We start from the raw sequence: 20,300 nt of genomic DNA on the forward strand, positions 1-20,300 counted from the left end.
CTTTGCCTTTTATTAGTATAGATATTGGTCTGGGTGTGTAGGGGACTTGTATACATTTATATATATATAGTCGTATCGAGAGAGATTTTAAGAGAGTCCCGTATTTGTAATTTTCTAATCTGGCAAATCTAAGCTAAAGGAATTTTTTTTAATTTTACTTCCATGCAAATGGAAGTATGTTGATGTAGCACAATACAATGCCACTTATTTTTGTATAGCCCAGGGGTGGGCAAAGTCATTCCTGGAGGGCCGCAGTGGCCGCGGGTTTTTGTTTCAACCCGGTTGCTTAATTAGAAAACAATCCTCGCCAATAATTACATTTCATGGCTTGTTATGCTTTAACTCTGCTATGTCACGTCATTCTCATATGCAAGATTTTTTTTTTAAGTGTAAAACGGATGGTGATTCTCAATCCTTCACTTTTTCTCTTCTCTTTCCTTCCAAATACTTAATTAAACCAAATAGTGCACGATAAATACACACAGAGGTGTAAAGGGTAACAAGCAAAATGGATAACTGCTGGTTTCTTTTGTCATTTGCATCTTATTGTTAAAAAGGAGGAATTAAAAACCGAGAATGCAGCTGTTTAAGACTGAAATAAGCAATAAGGGTTCAAAATCTTAATGAGGGAGATAACTAAAATGAAGCAGACGTGTTTCTAGAGCAATAAGTGATTCTTATTAAGCAATTGGGTTGGAACAAAAACCTGCAGCCACTGCGGCCCTCCAGGACTGACTTTGCCCACCCCTGAGTTATGGCCCAAAATCTCACAGGAAGTGCCGCAATGGGCTTTAACAGGCCCTGCCTCTTGACGGCCCCCCAGCCTCGACTCTCTAAGAAGACAAGCAAAAAAAAAAAAAGAAAGAAACCTCGGGAAAGGCGGCTCAAAGAGAGACCCCCGTCCAGGTAGTCTGGGCGTGCAGTGGGTGTCAAAGAGAAGGGGGTCGATACAACACCATCAAATACACAGAGCAGAACACAAGCAATCCTCAATACAGTAGAATAGTACAATAAAAATATCACAGAGCAGATGATATCACATAATGGAGTCCAAATTCACCGTTGAGTTAAGTGACTGTATGATGTTCAAAAGGTGAGGAAAGCGGATTTTAGTATGGAGTCTGTGGTAAAGTAAAATTGATTTCTCACACCTTAAAACAGAGGTTTTTGTTAGAAAACGATGCACTTTTTGCACTGCGTAGGGTTTCAGGATGTCTACATTTCATTTTAGGTTTCCGAGATAATCATCCTTAATTCCAAATTCTATCATGATGATTATCTTTTTTTTGCAGTCTGATCATTCGAATCACGTAATCAGGTCTATCGATTCACTAAATTTTGGCAGCTTTTGAGATAACATAATTTACTTAAATCCACATGTATACATGTTGAGGCACACACTCATGTTTTACTCGACATTTATTTATGTACATAAACATTACATATACTGGATTGTATCTTGTTTATTATTTTACAGTATCCATCCATCCATTATCCAATCCGCTGTATCCTAACTACAGGGTCACGGGGGTCTGCTGGAGCCAATCACAGGGCACAAGGCAGGAAACAAACCCCGGGCAGGGCGCCAGCCTGCCACAGGGCACACACACACACACCAAGCACACACCAGGGACAATTTAGGATCGCCAATCCACCGAACCTTCATGTCTGTGGACTGTGGGAGGAAACCCAGGCAGACACAGGGAGGACGTGCAAACTCCACACACGGAGGACCTGGGAAGTGAACCCGAGTCTCCTAACTGCGAGGCAGCAGCGCTACCCACTGCGCCCTACTTTACAGTATAATCACTTGAATTATTTTATAAAACCTTTTGTTGACTAATTTCCAATGGAACCACTAAAGTGTAACCCCTGCACATACAAACTGCTGATCTGCCAGGCCCAATTATCAGACTATTAAAGAGGACAATCTACAGCATCTACAAGCCGAGGTATCTTCTAAAGAAACAGTGCAGAATGTTTTTGTTTGACGACGTATGTGTTGGCAAACTTGGCAGCGCCTTTCAGTGAGAGTTTTTGTCATTTCAAAAGTGTGTGTAATGCACTGTAATTGAGATTTCTCAATGAAAATTGAAGTTTGAGGACTGGTTTCCTTGAAGAGTAACCGTGCCATATTTCAACAGACTTGTCCAGTTTTAAAGGTGGAAAGTGTTTCATGAGCGTGAAATCCAGCTTCTGCTTGCTGTGATAGATGCTTCACATTTCTGCTGTGCCATCAGGGTCGGCTCTAGCTATTTTACTGCCCTGGGTGAAGCCCTAAACGTTGTGCCCAAGCCTGAAGAGTTTGTAGGTATATAATATCAAATAGTGGTTGGGTGTGGATGAGGGGTAGCCGGTGCTCCCCCTCAGTGACTGGGTTGTCTTGTATTGAGTGTAATGGCAGCACACCTACTGTGTATTACGAGCCCCTTGGTATTATGTTGACTGTGGAGTCCAAGTGTTTGTAAATCAGGGGCTGTGAATGTTAGAAAAGTGCCCTCCCGACTGCCCACAGGTTATCATGGAGGTATTTCAAATGTACTCATGGTACGTACAACTTTAGGTCAAAGAGTAGAGAGTAGAGAGGTAGAAACATCTGTCGCAGAGCGTGTTGTGTTGTTTAAGAAGTTTATTAAAAGAATTCAAAATAGGAAGAGACGCGCAGGGCAGCATAGACTGATGAAGGGATGTAGAAAAGGGCTGCGTAAAATGCTGCAATACTCCATGACAGGTCAGAAACGACAAAAGAATGAAGTGAAGGACATTGGTTCACATTTCCGTGCCAGTTTCTGCCTTCAAAGAATTATTTTTAACTACATTTGCTTCAAATAGTGATATTCAACCAGCCAGCCCTAATTTGAAGTTATGTTGGTTTGCGAAAAAGTTGAAGCAAAGCTTAATAATCAAATATTTCAACAAATAACACAAATTTCTGAGGTCATTCATTATATCAGACAGGAGTAGCCGAGACAGTCAGTGGTTTTAGACAAATTAGCTCCACCATCAGGTTGACAAGGAATATTTTGAGAAATCATGCTGTGAAAGACAGCCGAACACCATCAGTTCTAGAAAACACACACGTTTATTTACACTTTGAACCCGCGCGCTCACACACACACACACACACCGTGCTCCCGCACCAGTCACCCTCACAACGTCCATGGGGCCGCCTTTCTTCTGTTCGTCTGGAGCTTCGTCCTCCTCCCCTTTTACAATCACCCGGATGTGCTCCAGGTGCTCGTTGATGTCCTGGTGTGGCGGAAGTGCCTCATGAGCACCTGGAAGCACTCCGGGTGTCCCTGGAAGGTCCTCCATCCAACCTCCCGGGTGTGGCAGAAGCGCAGATATCCCGGGCTCTACATGGCTCGGGGCGCCCCCTGGCGGTGGACGCGGGCCCCGATGGGTTTGAGCCTCCATGCTCCATCCCCGGGGTCCCCACACTATCCAGGGCGGTTGCCCCCTCGTGGCCCGGGGAACGTACAGTCTGCCTCCCAGTCCTTCCAGGCGTCCCGACTGGGTCTGACCCCCAGCCTCCTGCCACAATGCATTTTTCTTCACAATGGTATACAACTTGTAACTGGTTTGAAGACATCATAGCAGGAAATGCTGCTGCTTGTAAAATGTGCAAAGCGAAATGCACACGGGCATGAAGAGCTGTTTATTAATGTGAACTGTTGGCTTTCTGGATTATGATATGGAGATCAGCCCAGTATTTAACAACACCCCCAACTCATGTTACAGTAAATCCAATTTTATCTTATCCTTGTTCACTGTTGCAATCTTTGTGAAGATGGCTAATGTTTTTTGATTGGTGGCCCAATCCTATGGCATTACCTCGATTTCTGCATCGATTGTTAATAAAATGTATTATGATCTTCATCAATGTCACAATTATATTACAGCAGATTATACAGTGTTCCATTTCCAGTGCTAGCTGACTAATGAAAGTTGATTTTTGTTTATGCCTTACACCAGACACTTACAGTGTGATTAAAATATATTTCTGGAAAGTAGTGCTATGTTTTGTCTAATCAGTGAAATGGCAGCTTTGTTAGTTGTGACACATGATATCCTATATGGTGTTCCACAAAGCTCTATCCTGGGTCCGCTGCTCTTTTCGATTTACATGCTTCCATTAGGTCAGATTATCTCAGGGCACAACGTGAGCTACCACAGCTATGCTGATGATACACAACTATACTCAGCAAAAAAAGAAACGTCCCTTTTTCAGGACTGTGTATTTCAACAATAATGTTTTAAAAATCCAAATAACTTTACAGATCTTCATTGTAAAGGGTTTAAATAATGTTTTCCATGCATGTTCAATTAACCATAATCAATTAATTAACATGCACCTGTGGAATGGTCGTTAAGACCTTAACAGCTTACAGAAAGTAGGCATTTAAGGTCACAGTTCTAAAAACGCAGGACACTAAAGAGACTTGTCTACCGACTGTGAAAAACACCCAAAGAAAGATGCCCAGGGTCCCTGCTCATCTGCGTGAACATGCATTAGGCATGCTGCAGGGAGGCATGAGGACTGCTGATGTGGCTAGGACAATAAATTGCCATGTCCGCACTGTGAGACGCCTAAGACAGCGCTACAGGGAGACAGGAAGGACAGCTGATCATCCTCGCAGTGGAAGAGCCCGGATCTCAATCCCATTGAGCACGTCTGGGACCTGTTGGATCGCAGGGTGAGGGCTAGGGCCATTCACCCCAGAAATGTCCAGGAACTCGCAGGTGCCTTGGTGGAAGAGTGGGGTAACATCTCACAGCAAGAACTGACAAATCTGGTCCAGTCCATGAGGAGGAGATGCACTGCAGTACTTCAAGCAGCCGGTGGCCACACCAGATACTGACTGGTACTTTTGATTTTGAGCCTCCCTTCATTCAGGGACACATTGTGAAACATTTTTAGTTTCTGTCTTATGGTGTTGACTCTTTTAGTGTTCATACAAATATTTACACATTAAGTTTACTGAGAGTAAAAACAGTTGAAAGTCAGAGGACGTTACTTTTTTTGCTGAGTATATATTTATCAATAGCACCTGATGACCCCGACTCTGTTGTTTCACTCACACAATGCCTTACTTGTGTTTCTGAATGGATGAGTAGTAATTTTCTCAAGCTAAATAAAGAGACAACAGAAATTTAGTGATTGGCAATAATGGATATAATGAGGTTATTAGAAATAAACTTGATGCATTAGGATTAAAAGTCAAGACGGAGGTAAAGAATTTAGGGGTAACTATATACTCTGACCTGAATTGTAAATCACATATTAATCAGATCACTAGGACGGCATTTTTTCACTTAAGAAATATAAGTAAAGTTAGACCTCTTATAACATTGAAAGATGCTGAGAACTTAATCCATGCTTTTGTTTTTAGTCGATTAGATTACTGTAACGCACTCCTCTCAGGACTACCCAAAAAAGACATAAATCACTTGACACGAGTGCAGAATGCAGCTGCTAGAATCCTAACTGGGAAAAGAAAATCCGAACACATTTCTCCAGTTTTGATGTCACTACACTGGTTACCTGTGTCATTCAGAATTGACTTTAAAATACTGCTTATGGTTTACAAAGCCTTAAATAATCTCGCACCATCTTATATATCGGAATTTCTGACACGTTATATTCCAAATCGTAACCTCAGATCCTCAAATGAGTGTCTCCTTAGAATTCCAAGAACAAAACTTAAAAGAAGTGGTGAGGCAGGCGGCCTTCTGCTGTTATGCACCTAAAATCTGGAATAGCCTGCCAATAGGAATTCGCCAGGCTGATACGGTGGAGCACTTTAAAACACTGCTGAAAACACATTACTTTAACATGGCCTTCTCAGAGCTTCATTTTGATGCTCTGTATATTCAATTAATTATCATTACTATTCATGGTGGCCCCAAAATCCGTACTAACCTCTACTCTCTCTTCTGTTCTTTTTCAGGTTTTCTGTGTGGTGATCTGCGCCACCACCACCTGATCAAAGCACCGTGATGTCCCTACATTGATGGATTAAAGGCCAGAAATCCACGTGACTGTCATCATCAAGTCCTTCCATGAGAACCCTGAATACAATGAGGACTGACTGAGGTCATTTATGTTAGGTAGAAGGCCTTAAGGGGGCTGGGTGGTCTCGTGGCCTCAGCACCCCTGCAGATTTTATTTTTTCTTCAGCCGTCTGGAGTTTTTTTTGTCCTCCCTGGCCATCGGACCTTACTTTTATTCTATGTTAATTAGTGTTCCCTTATTTTAATTCTTATTTATTTTGTCTTTTTTTCTCTTTCTTCATCATGTAAAGCACTTTCAGCTGCATTGTTTGTATGAAAATGTGCTCTAGAAATAAAGGTTGTTGTTGTTGTCCCTTGTGCATTGACAAAGTAGTGTGTTGTTAATGTACTGATTTATATCAGGGTACTTTAGTTTAAAGTAAAATCATTACAGACAGACACCTTTTAACTAAACTAATGACACATGAAGCACACTGAGTAATCATTTATGGCACACGCTGAAAAACGCGAACCCCTGTGTTAATGATTTCTCCAAAAGCTAAACTGAAGAAAGGTGTTGCTTCACTCTTAAGTAAAGGCACTCAAATCCTGGCTAGTGGCAGATCTGTCCTTCTCAAGAAAGACTGGTTAGTATGAACTGTGCTTTGATCTAAACGCCTGTCTAAGGACCGTAAAAGAGATGTGACTGAGATGCCTGAAGCTGTTCAAGGCTACAACAGCATTGCTAAAGTCCCAGGTGTTCATTGATGGACTGTATCTTCTCCACTCTAGGAGAGCGTGACCTGTAAAGACCACTCCAAGAGCACAAAGAGGTGAAAGGGTAACAGCAAAAGACTTCCAGAAAAGTCTCTGTTCATGTGCCCCGTATCAGAAAAACCCTGTTCATGGCAGGACACCACAAAGTAAATTACTGCTGTTAGACCATTACAGCATGTCTCAGGTCTGCCCAGCACCACCTGGATATTCCAAAGTGCTTCTGGGAAAATGTTCTGCGGACAGATGAGACAAACATTCAGCTTTTTGGTGCAAATGCCCAACACTGTGTCTGAAGGAGCATCCTTGTTTGGCCCTGCTTTGCTGCCTCAGGGCATAGATGTCTTGCACTCATTGAAGGGACAGTGAACTTAATTGTGTATGAAGACATCCTTATATATAATTTGATACTATCCGTATGTATGGTGTTCACGTCAATACCCCGTATGTATGGTGTTCGCGTCAATACCCCGTATGTATGGTGTTCGCGTCAATACCTCGAACCATACAATGAGACTCTGCCTCTGTAGTTAGAACATAATGTGGCAAATGCGGACGCAGTATTGCATGATTGGGTAAGAAAGTTCAAATGCTTCAGTGACACCGCTAGACGGCCGAGTATAGTAAGGCGGTGTTGGTTCGAGCAGATAACAGTAAGTTTGGTTGGTTTTTGGAACGTTGGTTTGGTGGGGCGTACTTTTCAGGACTAACATCGTCGACTGACTTAAACCGTTCGACAGCTCCGGAACCGTAAGTAATTTAGAACGTATCGCCATTTGCTCGCTACGTTGAAATCTATCTTTGGGCAGTTCGGTTTTGGTATCTATTGGCAAACTGAGTAATGACAGCTGGGTATTAACATCGGTCATTGTTTAAATTTTAGCTGATCTCAGATCTCAAATGACCACGCCAACATAAATATTACTCCGACTCTGATTAGAGTCGTAAAATACGGTTCGTGTTGAAAATTTGTTTGCCGGAAAAAATCAAATGAGGTGCACCGATGAGCTGAGTTCACGTCTCACAGCCCCATTTAAACAGGAAGCTCTTCATTACATCGGCCGAAAAGGTCTATTTTAAGCACAAATCAGTGCCATGATAACAAAATCATTTCAAGGACTTAAAAAAACAAATAATTTTTGCAGAGAAAATATGGCTTTCACAAACGTAGAATTTGTAGCTCGATTCGATCGGGCTCCCAGTCACTAGTTTTAAATTAATGAAAGGGCAGAAGTTCACAAGTTCCAGACTAAGAGTGGTTAGGTGACACAACAACAAGTACATCAACTAAAGAAGGGCTGAAAAAGAAGACTTGTGTTTCGGAATGGTCCAAGTCCTGACCTTACCCCGACTGAGACGTATGACCAGGCATGACCTGAATAGCCCTGTGCAATCAAGACAACCGAGACATGTTGATGAGGTTAAACCCGATTTGTAGGGAGAAATGGCCCATAATTCATCCTCGACATTGTGTCAAGTCTCATAAACAGCTGCAGGAAACATTAGGTAGAGAATGTTCTTGCTAAAGGAGAATCTATAAGTTATTAAAATCAAGGGTTTGCTTACTTTTTCTTGCCTGCACTGTGAATGATTACGTGAAAGTGCTCAATAAACACGAGAGTGCAACTGTTTAGTGAAATTACTCGTCTGTAATGGTGACTTAGATGGAGCTCAGGCGTATCTTAAGTCCAATAGCACGTTGTTCTGCAACACAATGATTGTTTGGCACTTTAAGTGTTTCATCTTTACAGGGCAGATTAATGCAATAGTGTCCGTTCACTAGACTTGCAGTATCTGAGGCTATGCGCATAAATTTAATGTCTTCCTGTGACATTTCCTCCTTTTCCTCACAGTCGCGTTCTGGAAAGTCTACAGTATATTGTATTGCTTGAGTAACATTTGTTCTACTTCCTTTATTGTCACACAATTGACTGAACATCTTTCTACACTTTCGTTGTCTGACTCCTTTTTATAGCAATTTCAGGAATCAATGCAGACATCAGGAAATTCCAAAGAGTTCACCTATTTATTGTATTACGAGAGGGGACCCCAAAATAACCGGAAATATTTTCAAAACGTGTTTAATTTAATTTGCTGTACAAACTACAATTAGTCTTCTTCAAAGTCAACTCTCCACTGGTGGAAATACACTTATCTAACCGTTTGTTCCATTGTTCGAAACATTTTTTAAATTTGTCTGAAGTAATGCCCATTAATGCTCTGGTCGTTTCTTGTTTTACCTCTTCGACGTCAGCAAAACGCCTTCCTTTCAAGTCTTTTTTCATCCGAAGGAACAAAAAGAAATCACACGGAGCTAAATCTGGTGAGTAGGGTGGGTGGGTCAGGGTTGTCCTACCGTTTCAATAACAATAGTTTCTGCAACACTTTTTTCAAGAAGAAAACAAAATTTCACTGCCGCGCGTTGCTCACGATAATCGGCCATCGTAAAAAAACGACGCTTGCACAAAACTACTTTTACAAAATTCACTGAACACAAGCACAACCTTTCAGACTGATGGCACTTGGCAGACTGACTTGTGAGGAGTGTAACGAGATCGCCCTAGCGGCCCAACCGCGTGCTACAAGTACCAACCTAACAACAACAAAACTCTGGTTATTTTTGGGTCCCCCCTCGTATATGTTAAGTTTAAGGAATGAATGAATGGTTACATGTTAAGTGTCTGAATAGTTTAAATAAACATGCCACTTTAATAAATACATTATACAAATGTATAATATAATGCACAAAATATACACTCACCTAAAGGATTATTAGGAACACCTGTTCAATTTCTCATTAATGCAATTATCTAATCAACCAATCACATGGCAGTTGCTTCAATGCATTTAGGGGTGTGGTCCTGGTCAAGACAATCTCCTGAACTCCAAACTGAATGTCAGAATTGGAAAGAATGATGAATGGTGATTTAAGTAATTTTGAGCGTGGCATGGTTGTTGGTGCCAGACGGGCCGGTCTGAGTATTTCACAATCTGCTCAGTTACTGGGATTTTAACTCGCAACCATTTCTAGGGTTTACAAAGAATGGTGTGAAAAGGGAAAAACATCCAGTATGCGGCAGTCCTGTGGGCAAAAATGCCTTGTTGATGTTAGAGGTCAGAGGAGAATGGGCCGACTGATTCAAGCTGATAGAAGAGCAACTTTGACTGAAATAACCACTCGTTACAACCGAGGTATGCAGCAAAGCATTTGTGAAGCCACAACACGCACAACCTTGAGGCGGATGGGCTACAACAGCAGAAGACCCCAACGGGTACCACTCATCTCCACTACAAATAGGAAAAAGAGGCTACAATTTGCACAAGCTCACCAAACTTGGACAGTTGAAGACTGGAAAAATGTTGCCTGGTCTGATGAGTCTTGATTTCTGTTGAGACATTCAAATGGTAGTGTCAGAATTTGGCGTAAACAGAATGAGAACATGGATCCATCATGTCTTGTTACCACTGTGCAGGCTGGTGGTGGTGGTGTAATGGTGTGGGGGATATTTTCTTGGCATACTTTAGGCCCCTTAGTGCCAATTGGGCATTGTTTAAATGCCACGGGCTACCTGAGCATTGTTTCTGACCATGTCCATCCCTTCATGACCACCATGTACCCATCCTCTGATGGCTACTTCCAGCAGGATAATGCACCATGTCACAAAGCTCGAATCATTTCAAATTGGTTTCTTGAACATGACAATGAGTTCACTGTACTAAAATGGCCCCCACAGTCACCAGATCTCAACCCAATAGAGCATCTTTTGGATGTGGTGGAACGGGAGCTTCGTGCCCTGGATGTGCATCCCACAAATCTCCATCAACTGCAAGATGCTATCCTATCAATATGGGCCAACATTTCTAAAGAATGCTTTCAGCACCTTGTTGAATCAATGCCACGTAGAATTAAGGCAGTTCTGAAGGCGAAAGGGGGTCAAACACCGTATTAGTATGGTGTTCCTAATAATCCTTTAGGTGAGTGTATTGCATGTAAATAAATAATTATATTGTATGATAGTAAGTACTGCTACTGTACTGTAATGTAGAGGAGAACGTCTGCTTATACCAGTTGGTCCTTAGAGGTAATTTTGAGGAATATTAATTGATGATGTTGTCACCCACACACAAATACAGAAGAAATGCCTGCTGCTGTGAACTTTTACTAAGGGTCCCAGTTGGCGAGCCGGCCGGGACGCCCAGGAGACCAGAAGAGGGCTTACGCCTTCCTCAGACCACGTGGGGTCGACCGCCCCGGTTGCTATGGGGACCACGAGTACAGGGGGCGCCCGGATGCCTTGGGAGCCCTGGACCTCGACACTTCTGCCACTCCCGGAAGTGCCGGGGGGAAGATGAGCGGGGACACCGCGAGTGCTTCCGGGGATGCAGCTGGCACTTCCGCCACACTGGGGCGTGTCGGTGGGAGATTGGCGGGACACACCTGGAGCACATCCGGGTGCTTATAAAAGGGGACTTGAGTCGGGTGGAAGTAGGATGAGGTCTGGGAGGAGATCAGGAGGCGGCCTGAAGAAAAAGTGAAGGCATTGTGTGTGTCGGCCAGGACTTGTGAGCATTTCTCTAAATATGGACTATGTAAATAAACGTGTGTGGGGTGATTCAGACGTGTCTGCCTGTCTGTGTCCGAGCCAAGTTCCACATAAGTCATACATGTAATGTTTTTAAAGCACCTCAGGTGAACGGTGGCATATAACCAAGCGACTGAGTGACCACCCGCCAAGTGCTATTGGGTCGCTGATATCATCGATACTCTGATGGCTTGTAGGACGAAGCCTTCGTGTTCATTCTGCTCCACTCCCTGCTCACTTTCAAACATGTCATGTACTGCCAGGAAAGAAACTGAGCATGGCTTTGACAAGAAGAATGGAGGCACACACAAGGCATGAGGATCAATGAAGATCAACGACAAACGGCGAAGGAAAGAGTGCAGCAGTTCCAGTTCGTCATTGCATTTTATTGAGGAAAGTCAAGTTGGTTTGTTCATTTTAGAAAATAAACCAATAACAATATTACAAATAATTAAATTGTTACATCATTCACAGGGTTACAGTCAATGTACATTTATACAGAATACAGGACAGTCACAGTGCTCTGGGCCGGCAGTGCTGCGTGGGATTTGGTGGGGCGCGTGGGCACATGTGCATGTGTGTGTGTGTGTGTGTTTCCCAGAAGTGGTTGGCACATCTCTGGTATGCGCTTGTAACATTTCACTTGAACTCTTCTGCCTCTAATAAGGGGAGGACAGGCAAATTAAAAAATGCCAGGGATTTGTCTTAACAAGTTGCCACAGACAGCAATAGTGGGCACCATTCCCGTTTTTGCACTCAGGGCCCACATTAGTTTTGTAGAAAGCACCTTTTGACTGGGCTCACTGTGAAAGGAGCTATATCGAAATCCACCAAATTGCACTTGAAAGCATGGGTAGAGGATGGCTGTTCGCCTCTTTAAAAGAAACACCAAAAGTAAGAGCAAATTGGTAGACAGTGAGTGCCCAATTGGCGCCAGGGCACTGAGTTCACAGAGAATCATCTGGGGAAGGTGCCCAGAACACACAAAGACGTCCTACAAAAGCCACACGACGTTTATAGCATGGAAATTAGAAAAGCAGGCTGGCAGCAGCATTTCAAGCCTTTAGTTAGAAGTTTATGGTTCTGCACCGTTATGCCGAGTAGAAAGAAAAGTAAAAGATTGTGGAGCAGGTGATATTGCTTACGTTTTAGAGCAAAAAACACAAAAAAAATAAAAGCTGCTTGCAGCCGCAATGAGTTCACTTTGTCGTTAGAGGTGCCAAAGAAGGTCAAGCACAATGTGAGGTCACCCATGGCACATCCTGCAAAGCCGTTGTAGATTTGAGATGAGACAAGTCGGAAGATCGAACGCACAGCAGGGCAGCGGCCAGAAGAAGGCGGCAGTGCTGGACTGGCCGAGACGATCAGCAGAACGTCTCACAAAGCGGTCGCTAAATTCAAACTTTACAAACATCTGCTTAGCCTGTTCTGAGAGATTCTGACAAACCACCGAGTTTAAATGGCGCACAAGCACCATTACTAGCGGTGGGACTGGGGCCCATAACTTAAAATCTTAACTAGAAAACAATTCGGAATTGCACAGTTTGTTTGTGAGGTGACGTATCTGCCACATACAAAACTGTCAAGTCAGAACAGGCGAATTTAGACGCCGCTAATCTAATCCGCTGTTTTACAGGAAGAGAAAATGAACTAAAAGAGTTTGTTATGAACAGCCTGCTCAGATCTTGGGGAGCCCGCGGTATGTTCGGCTTCTTTTTAATTGTCTTTCCTGGGTTTTGGGAATCACTAACTTTGCTACGGTGGAAGTCAGTGGTTCCAGACCAGTATACTCATTACTGGACTTGCTTAATTCAGTTCAGGGCTGAGAGGGACCACAGCCTGTCCCAGCAACACCACATGCAAGTGCTGCTTCCCTCGTCACCAGTTTACCCAGCACACATGGATACCAAGAGCTTCTCCCAAAACCTTCAACACCAAGTCGTTCATCAATGAAGGTGCAGTTACTTTGAGTGAATGCAGTCAGTTAAATCAATTTGGAAGTTGGGACGGCGGGAGGTCCGGCAGCACATCCTGTAGGCCAGTTGTGAGTAGAAGCTGTGACTTCTGCCCCACGTGTACACTACAGTGGACGTGTGTTTAAAGTGCAAACATAGTCTTCAGGTTTAAAGCATATTTGTTTGGATTTAAGATGCTAGACGTGGCATTCATAACTGCTTGGCTTTGTTTTTAAGGTGCTGCGTGAAGATCTTGGACATGTGTGCCCAGCTGGGACCACCGACTTTCACTGCTTGAAAATGGAACCCCATGTGAACAAATAGTGTTTAAGAAATGTCTTCAGTTCTCCTGTTAAGTGCTATAAGTAGGAATACTGGACGTTTGTAAGATTATTTACCTGTGATTTAAGAACTTGACAGACTCTGTATACTGAGCTTTAGCATTTTCTTCAAAATAAATTAATGGCTGCTAAAAAAAACACCAACCCATAGTCCTTAATGTCACCAGGGCCCAGTACTCCCGTCGGAAGGCATTGCGAGCAACACAAAACGCAGGGCTGTTTAACAAGAGGCCTACATGGCCTCCTCACCCTGCACCACCAGGTAAAAGATGCACAACCCCAAACACCTCCATGTCTATCAAAACGCCTTGTAAAATGGAGGCTCCTGGCGCCAAATGATGTTCTCCCACAATCTGGTACCCTTAGGCTTGACCAAAATGCCAAATGAGCAACACAAATAATATGAAAAACCAAAAGTGACAAATCATGCGTATTTATATTTCCAACAAAATACAAAAGCAGCACAGAAGCACCAGTTTACTTAAGGATGACACGTGGCCCTCAAGAATGGAGTCGCCGTACGCTAAATTATTAAAGTGCTACTGAATCATTTAACAGAAGATGATAAAAGACTTGATACACCGAGTGGCAATGTTCAACTCCGTGTGCCGCAGCCAAGTGACCCCCATTGCATGCTAACAGCCTTCATTTCTTTTTAGGTACAGTTTGACGTTTGTACGGTATGCTTACAGGTTCTTCCCTACCATTAGCTGATACTTTGGGTAGACTGGACGGAAAGGAGTTGTGCGTTGAGACACACGTACTTGAAAAAAGTTATATGTGGCGTTCAAGAACTGTCCTCATCACGTGGCCAAGCTGACCAGTATTCCTAATAGACAATCTGTAGAGGAGCTAGCTGAGCAGTTCTGACCGTTTGAACATGTCTGCTTTGTACCCAAGAGACTTACGATGTGTGTCATTTAATATAAAATAATAAAAAGGAGCAGCTTAATATCGAGAGACTAACTGAAAAGAGAATCAAAATCAACCCTGTGGAGGCTGAACTCTTTTTGCAAAGAAATCCTCAGCAGTTTTAACTCACTGCAATCACAAACAAGATGGATTATCATGAAAATGTTATGTTGGAAAAATAAAACATATAGCTTATAACGTACCATGTTTTCTTTTAGCATACAATAAAATGTAAAGGTAAGTTCATTTTTGCTGATTTGAGAGCTGACTAGTGGCAGCAGAACTAAAATGCCTTCTACCTCCATCTTCTGTTTCTAATGAACACTTGTGTGTCTGAACTTTGAGTCAGATGGACACGGTGGCAAGTTGTGATTGGCTGTCACTCATCCTAATAAGCTGTTACATTTCCGGGAATAGCCAATTGGTAAATTTTAGGGGTGAAGGACTGACACGTAATTTCCACAATAAGCCGAAGCTCTTCATGTAAGTTTAGCTTTGAAAGGCTCAAACAGATTAGTTACTGCCAATACACAAGCCTCCAATTTTGAGACCTGCTTTTTCCATTGCACGTTCCTAACAGCAACTGGGTTGTATGCTCCTTAAAAAAGAGACATCATTAGGTAGTGTCAGACATTTTGTATTTACATGTTTTGGTGTCACATTCGCCTCGGCTCAATAACACAGGAGACTTGTGGTTTCCCTTCGTCCTTTCCCGTCTGACAACAACAAAGTGTAACGCTGCTCGTCATCCTTTATTACCTAACTAGAAAAACCTTTAGGCAAGGTGAGCAAAGCTATATTAAGAGCAGTCTGCCACCACTGATCCATGAGAACAGCTTCATCTCTGTTCTCTATTCAGAGTTTACCATTTAACAGCCTGTTCTCAGTCACAGAATCCCACAGCTAGTAACTGGCATCAGTTTAGGACTTAAGACTGAACACTCATGTGCTACGACCTTGGGATCAAATGGCCAATTTTTTAATAGGAAGAAAAATCCTATGGCACTGCCGCAGAGAAATGCTACTTTATTTAAAAATTTTAAGTTATTGAATGTTTAATTTTTATCTGATTGTACAGTGACCTTGAGTTTTTTGAAAGGCGCTTCAAATAAAATGTATTATTATTATTATTATTACTACAGAAGAACACATAGGTTGGCAGTGCATGCACAGAATGAACATTACTTGTCTTTCGGTTTTTCTTGAAAAACATTCCCACTTTTATTATTATTTACTGCTCACAAATATACTGTAGATTCACCTGTTTCTATAATATATTAATATTTCTTCAGTAACAGTGCTTTTAATACTAGGAACATTATGGATTTCAAGTTGTTAAACATTAGGTTCATCACTTAACTGGTAGACTGATGGTGGGCCGACAGCTCAATCCTCATCGGAGACCCTCAGAGATATTAATTAGCTTGTGGAAACAGTAAGAACCACCGTAAGCTCTGGAAAAATAAAAAGTGCAAGGAGTGACTAAAGAGAGGCTCCAGCCACTGAAGAGTGTGCCAAAGAAAAGTGAGGCAGAGGTTTAAGAAGTTTATTAGTTATTACTTTCATTTATTATTATTATTATTTTATTATGGTCAGTTGTTAAGAGTTTGTTAGGGTTGGGTTTAGGGTTTATTAAACACGTTGTTCTTCTACAAAAGTTAATTGCATGTCAAAACTAAGGTACTATACCTCATGTCCACTATTTGACAACTGGAATGCCTTTCAGGAGTAGTAAACATGATCTTGACATTTTTAAGTGCTAATTATTCAAGAATGGCCAAAAAAACAAAAAAGGAAAGGAATTGAACACTATTTATCAGTAACATCACAATAACAAACATTATTTTGGTATTAATTGAAAAACTGAACATTCTGAACTACCTCTTCTCGGAAGTGTATTGTTTTATTTTGTGCTGCACACACCTGATCCCAAAAATGAAAATGGAGCAGCCGATGAGCACAATATGGCAGTCCGTCGTAAACGGAGCCAGTAAACTGATGGCGACTCAAAAGTGAACACCAGCTTATATCGTCTTCATAAGGGACATTAAAAGAAAGGACATTTTCTCAATCAAGTCAGTTTGTGGTGCTTTTAAAAAGTGATGGACTGGAAGAGTCTCTGATCTGAAACTAGGAGAGTTTTTATTGTGATGTTAAAAGAGAAAAAAAAAATGTTGGCGCTGACAAAAAATACGGACTTTTGCAAACTCCATGAGAAAATCGCTTTAGCTATGGAAACAGTCAAGTCGTACCTATTTCACGTGATCATACCAGAAATAAAGTAGAGCTACAGACAGAGATCACCTCAAAACATGCAGAGGTACAAAATAAAACTTTGAGATTTCCTACATAATTTCATAAAAGAAAAAAAAAAAAAAAAACGTGTTAAATATTTCAAGAGAGCTTTGATAGTGAAATCTTTAAAGTTTGTTTTGATGACCCTTGCTAACAAGTCTTACAACTCATGTACTCCACATTTCTTTCTGCTCGTGCAAAGTACAAGTTGGCAGGTTAAATGACACAGAGCCAATGCCACTCACCAAATCATACCCTGTCTGGAATGGCACTCCTGGAGTTACCATGGGAAGCAAAATGGTGCTAATTTACTGTGAATTTCAAATACGTGCATGGTCACTGTGCAGCTATCAAAATCGAGTGTGAGGGTTACGTTTGCAATATGAATATCACAAGAGCTCCCACCATTAAGAAAACGAGAACAAATCTTACAACGACAAATCAGCGAGCATAACCACGTCAGATATAGACTGCGTATATGGCTTCAGACTGTTATAACTGGCTGCTTTTGTGCATTTGCAAAAATGTGGTCAAAATGTAAGTAAGCGTTTCATAACTATACAATAATTCTATACTGAAAATAATATTCTAAGAGTTGAGAAATGTAACAACTTGAGGAAAGGACTTAAAAAATGTAAATGTATCCTATCCTATTGACTTTAACCAATAGAAGTAATCACTTTGTAAAATATGAATAGAAAATGAAAATGGAAGTATTTTATAATGAGGTAATTCACTTGTTATTTTCAACCTCACCCCTCAATAAGCAAGCCAGAAAATGGATGGATAATGAACTCCATTATTTGGTCGACAGAGATTTTCAAGTGTAGTTTGGATTACGTATTTCAATACTGCACAAGGTAATGATTATGAATTCAAATGGAGGTGAAAACCACAATTAACAGGCGTACTGAGGAAACTGTTAAAAATTAAAGAAATACTGGGCGGTGAGCCAGGAAAGTGCTTAATAGATGCAAATGAATGCACCTGAAACAGCACAGTTTGTAATGAAAAAATGATATCATTAATTAGGAAAGTAGTGCCTGTTTTACAAGACAAATTATTTCATTCACAGCTTTTGGCTGACATGACTTGCCATGTTCCACATTTCAAAATATTCTGTAAACATTCCACTCGGCATTTGTTGTTTCTTCTGGCGTAATTTGCATTGCCTTCATCGTTACCATCTAGGATAAGAACAGTCACATTGACATCCACTTTGCTATAGAAAAGCCATACACGCCTGTGTTGTACAAGAAACTAGGAGGTAAAGTATTAGCAGACCTTTAATTACGGTTTCTCTGCGAGTAACATATCCAATTCAAAAGACGTAAAATATACAAGACTGAAGTACACAGTAAAGCTATTCTCCCCCATCTCAAAAGAAAACCCCACTACTGAATACTCTGGACAACACATTTGTAAACTAATTGAGTATGACTGACACACAAGGGCTTCAGGTTCAGACATTCAGGGGGCACACTGGAGACTAAAAGGCAGACTGAATAGGTGCTCGGTCTGTGAACACTGCTGAGTTTGTATTCGCCACTTACCCTTTAAGCACCTCTTTACAGATTGCTCATCTGTATATGGAAAATACGAACTGCACTGCTTATGTTAATGCAGTGGGCAAGACTCATCATTATTTAAAGCACCAATGAAACCCCTAACTGTTTTGTTACTTGGTTCATTAGTCTTTAATTTGCTTTTTCCAGTTGTTAGGCCAGGCAGGGGGCCAAAAGAGGCTTAATAGTTTAATTAGTTAAGATGGGTGCCTGGCCTAAAACACGGCAAGGAGGGGAGCTGCGTGGCTGTAACAGAAATCACAATCGTGTACAGTTTACTGTAGGCCAGGCATGCTCGAAGTGGTGACGAGACCACCAGTCCAGTTCATCTCTTTTTCACTTAAATCAATTTTGTAGCTGATCACTTCTAAAAAAAAAAAAAAAACTTTGGGTAAATCGGTCTCCAGTAGCCATTTCTACATGGGTTTGACCCCTTGGCCTGGGCATTTTTGGAATTTCTTTGTTTTCCTGCCACACCTCAGCGTTAGCTAGCAAGTCCACTTTGTCCCAGTATTAGTGCATATTGGTGTACGACTTGTGTTCTGTGGTGAAGTGGCATTCAACTCTGTAGTAGAAAACTGTTGTCAGACTCAACATACTTGTCATCTTGTAGGTAGCCATTGTTTATTGAAAATGTCTTTGTTTCCTGTCTAAATGAGTTTAAGTGTGAAAATGAATACAATATCTGCCTTTCAATTTGCCCCATGATCAGAGAGTCGCAAATGTTTTCCATCATTGTGATATACACTGCATTTTGCTAGAGGTTGGTGCTCAAGTAGCAAAAAATCACAGCCATGTTCTTAATTAGTTACTGCTGCTGCTTTGTGCAATAAAGCAATTCTGTCTGAGCTCCCTTTATCTTTAGATGCAAGTGCCGGACCGATAAACGGATTCTTTAAACAGCAGAGTCATTAAAAACAAAAATCTGCATTTCTCAGAGTGCACAATTCAAGCCCAATTAGCTGATCCATGCAAAACAGCACACTTTCACCTTTTTCACACCAGTCTCGGCTAATTGGCTCTTTGCCACATCTGATCTCTGTAGCGAGGAATGCTTTTGTAGTCTCCCGGTTCTCCCATGGCTGAGAGGCACAAAGCAATGAAAATGTAGTTGTAAAAGAACTTAACTGGCCTGTTTAGCATTGAGAAATGTTTATGGAAAAATACAGCAACACGTCCAAATGCTTCTGTCTGTGCAGAGAACCCTGAAGATTAGTAACAAGCATTTCAACATATATACAAGTTCTCGCTTTGTTTGTATTAGGATGTAAATGGCTGTCGTGATTCAGTTAAAACAGAATTTTGTTATTTTCTTTTTGATCCTATTCATTTTTTCCCTCTCGCATTTCTTTAGCTACTTGTTTTTGTCATCAGGACATGCTACCTTTGTGGGAGAGGTTGCTATGATGTCATTTGACTGCTAGGGGGGCATGGACTCAGCAGGTGTATGGTCACTGCGGCTACCTTTAACAGAGGAAATGTGGTAAGAGGGGCATCACTTCGTGAGTCGTCGTGTTTCTAGGTTTTTGTTTTGACTCCATACTGACTTCAGCTTCAAGTATTTGTCTCTTTAGTGTATAGAACCTCGCTGCATTTGACCAGTTTTTTTTGTTCTACCTTAAATGGTTCTCTACCACTAATATCAAAAGTACCATTTTGATTGTTCCTTTTGTTTAAAAGTATGAAAATCGGTGCAGCATTAAGGGGAAGAGTTGTAATGGAGTGTTCTGCTCCAGTACTTATGCGTTTGGTAGACTAAATACAAGAATGTAGTATCTCTCTTCTGATATCTGGGAAAATCCCATTTATCATCACTTCACCCACTAAAACTAAACCTTGCATTTAGGTTCTTCCTGACTTGTACTGGTAACGTGAGGTAAC

The sequence above is a fragment of the Polypterus senegalus genome, chromosome 6, assembly GCF_016835505.1.
Source record: "Polypterus senegalus isolate Bchr_013 chromosome 6, ASM1683550v1, whole genome shotgun sequence".
In the NCBI taxonomy this organism is placed as follows: Eukaryota; Metazoa; Chordata; class Cladistia; order Polypteriformes; family Polypteridae; genus Polypterus; species Polypterus senegalus.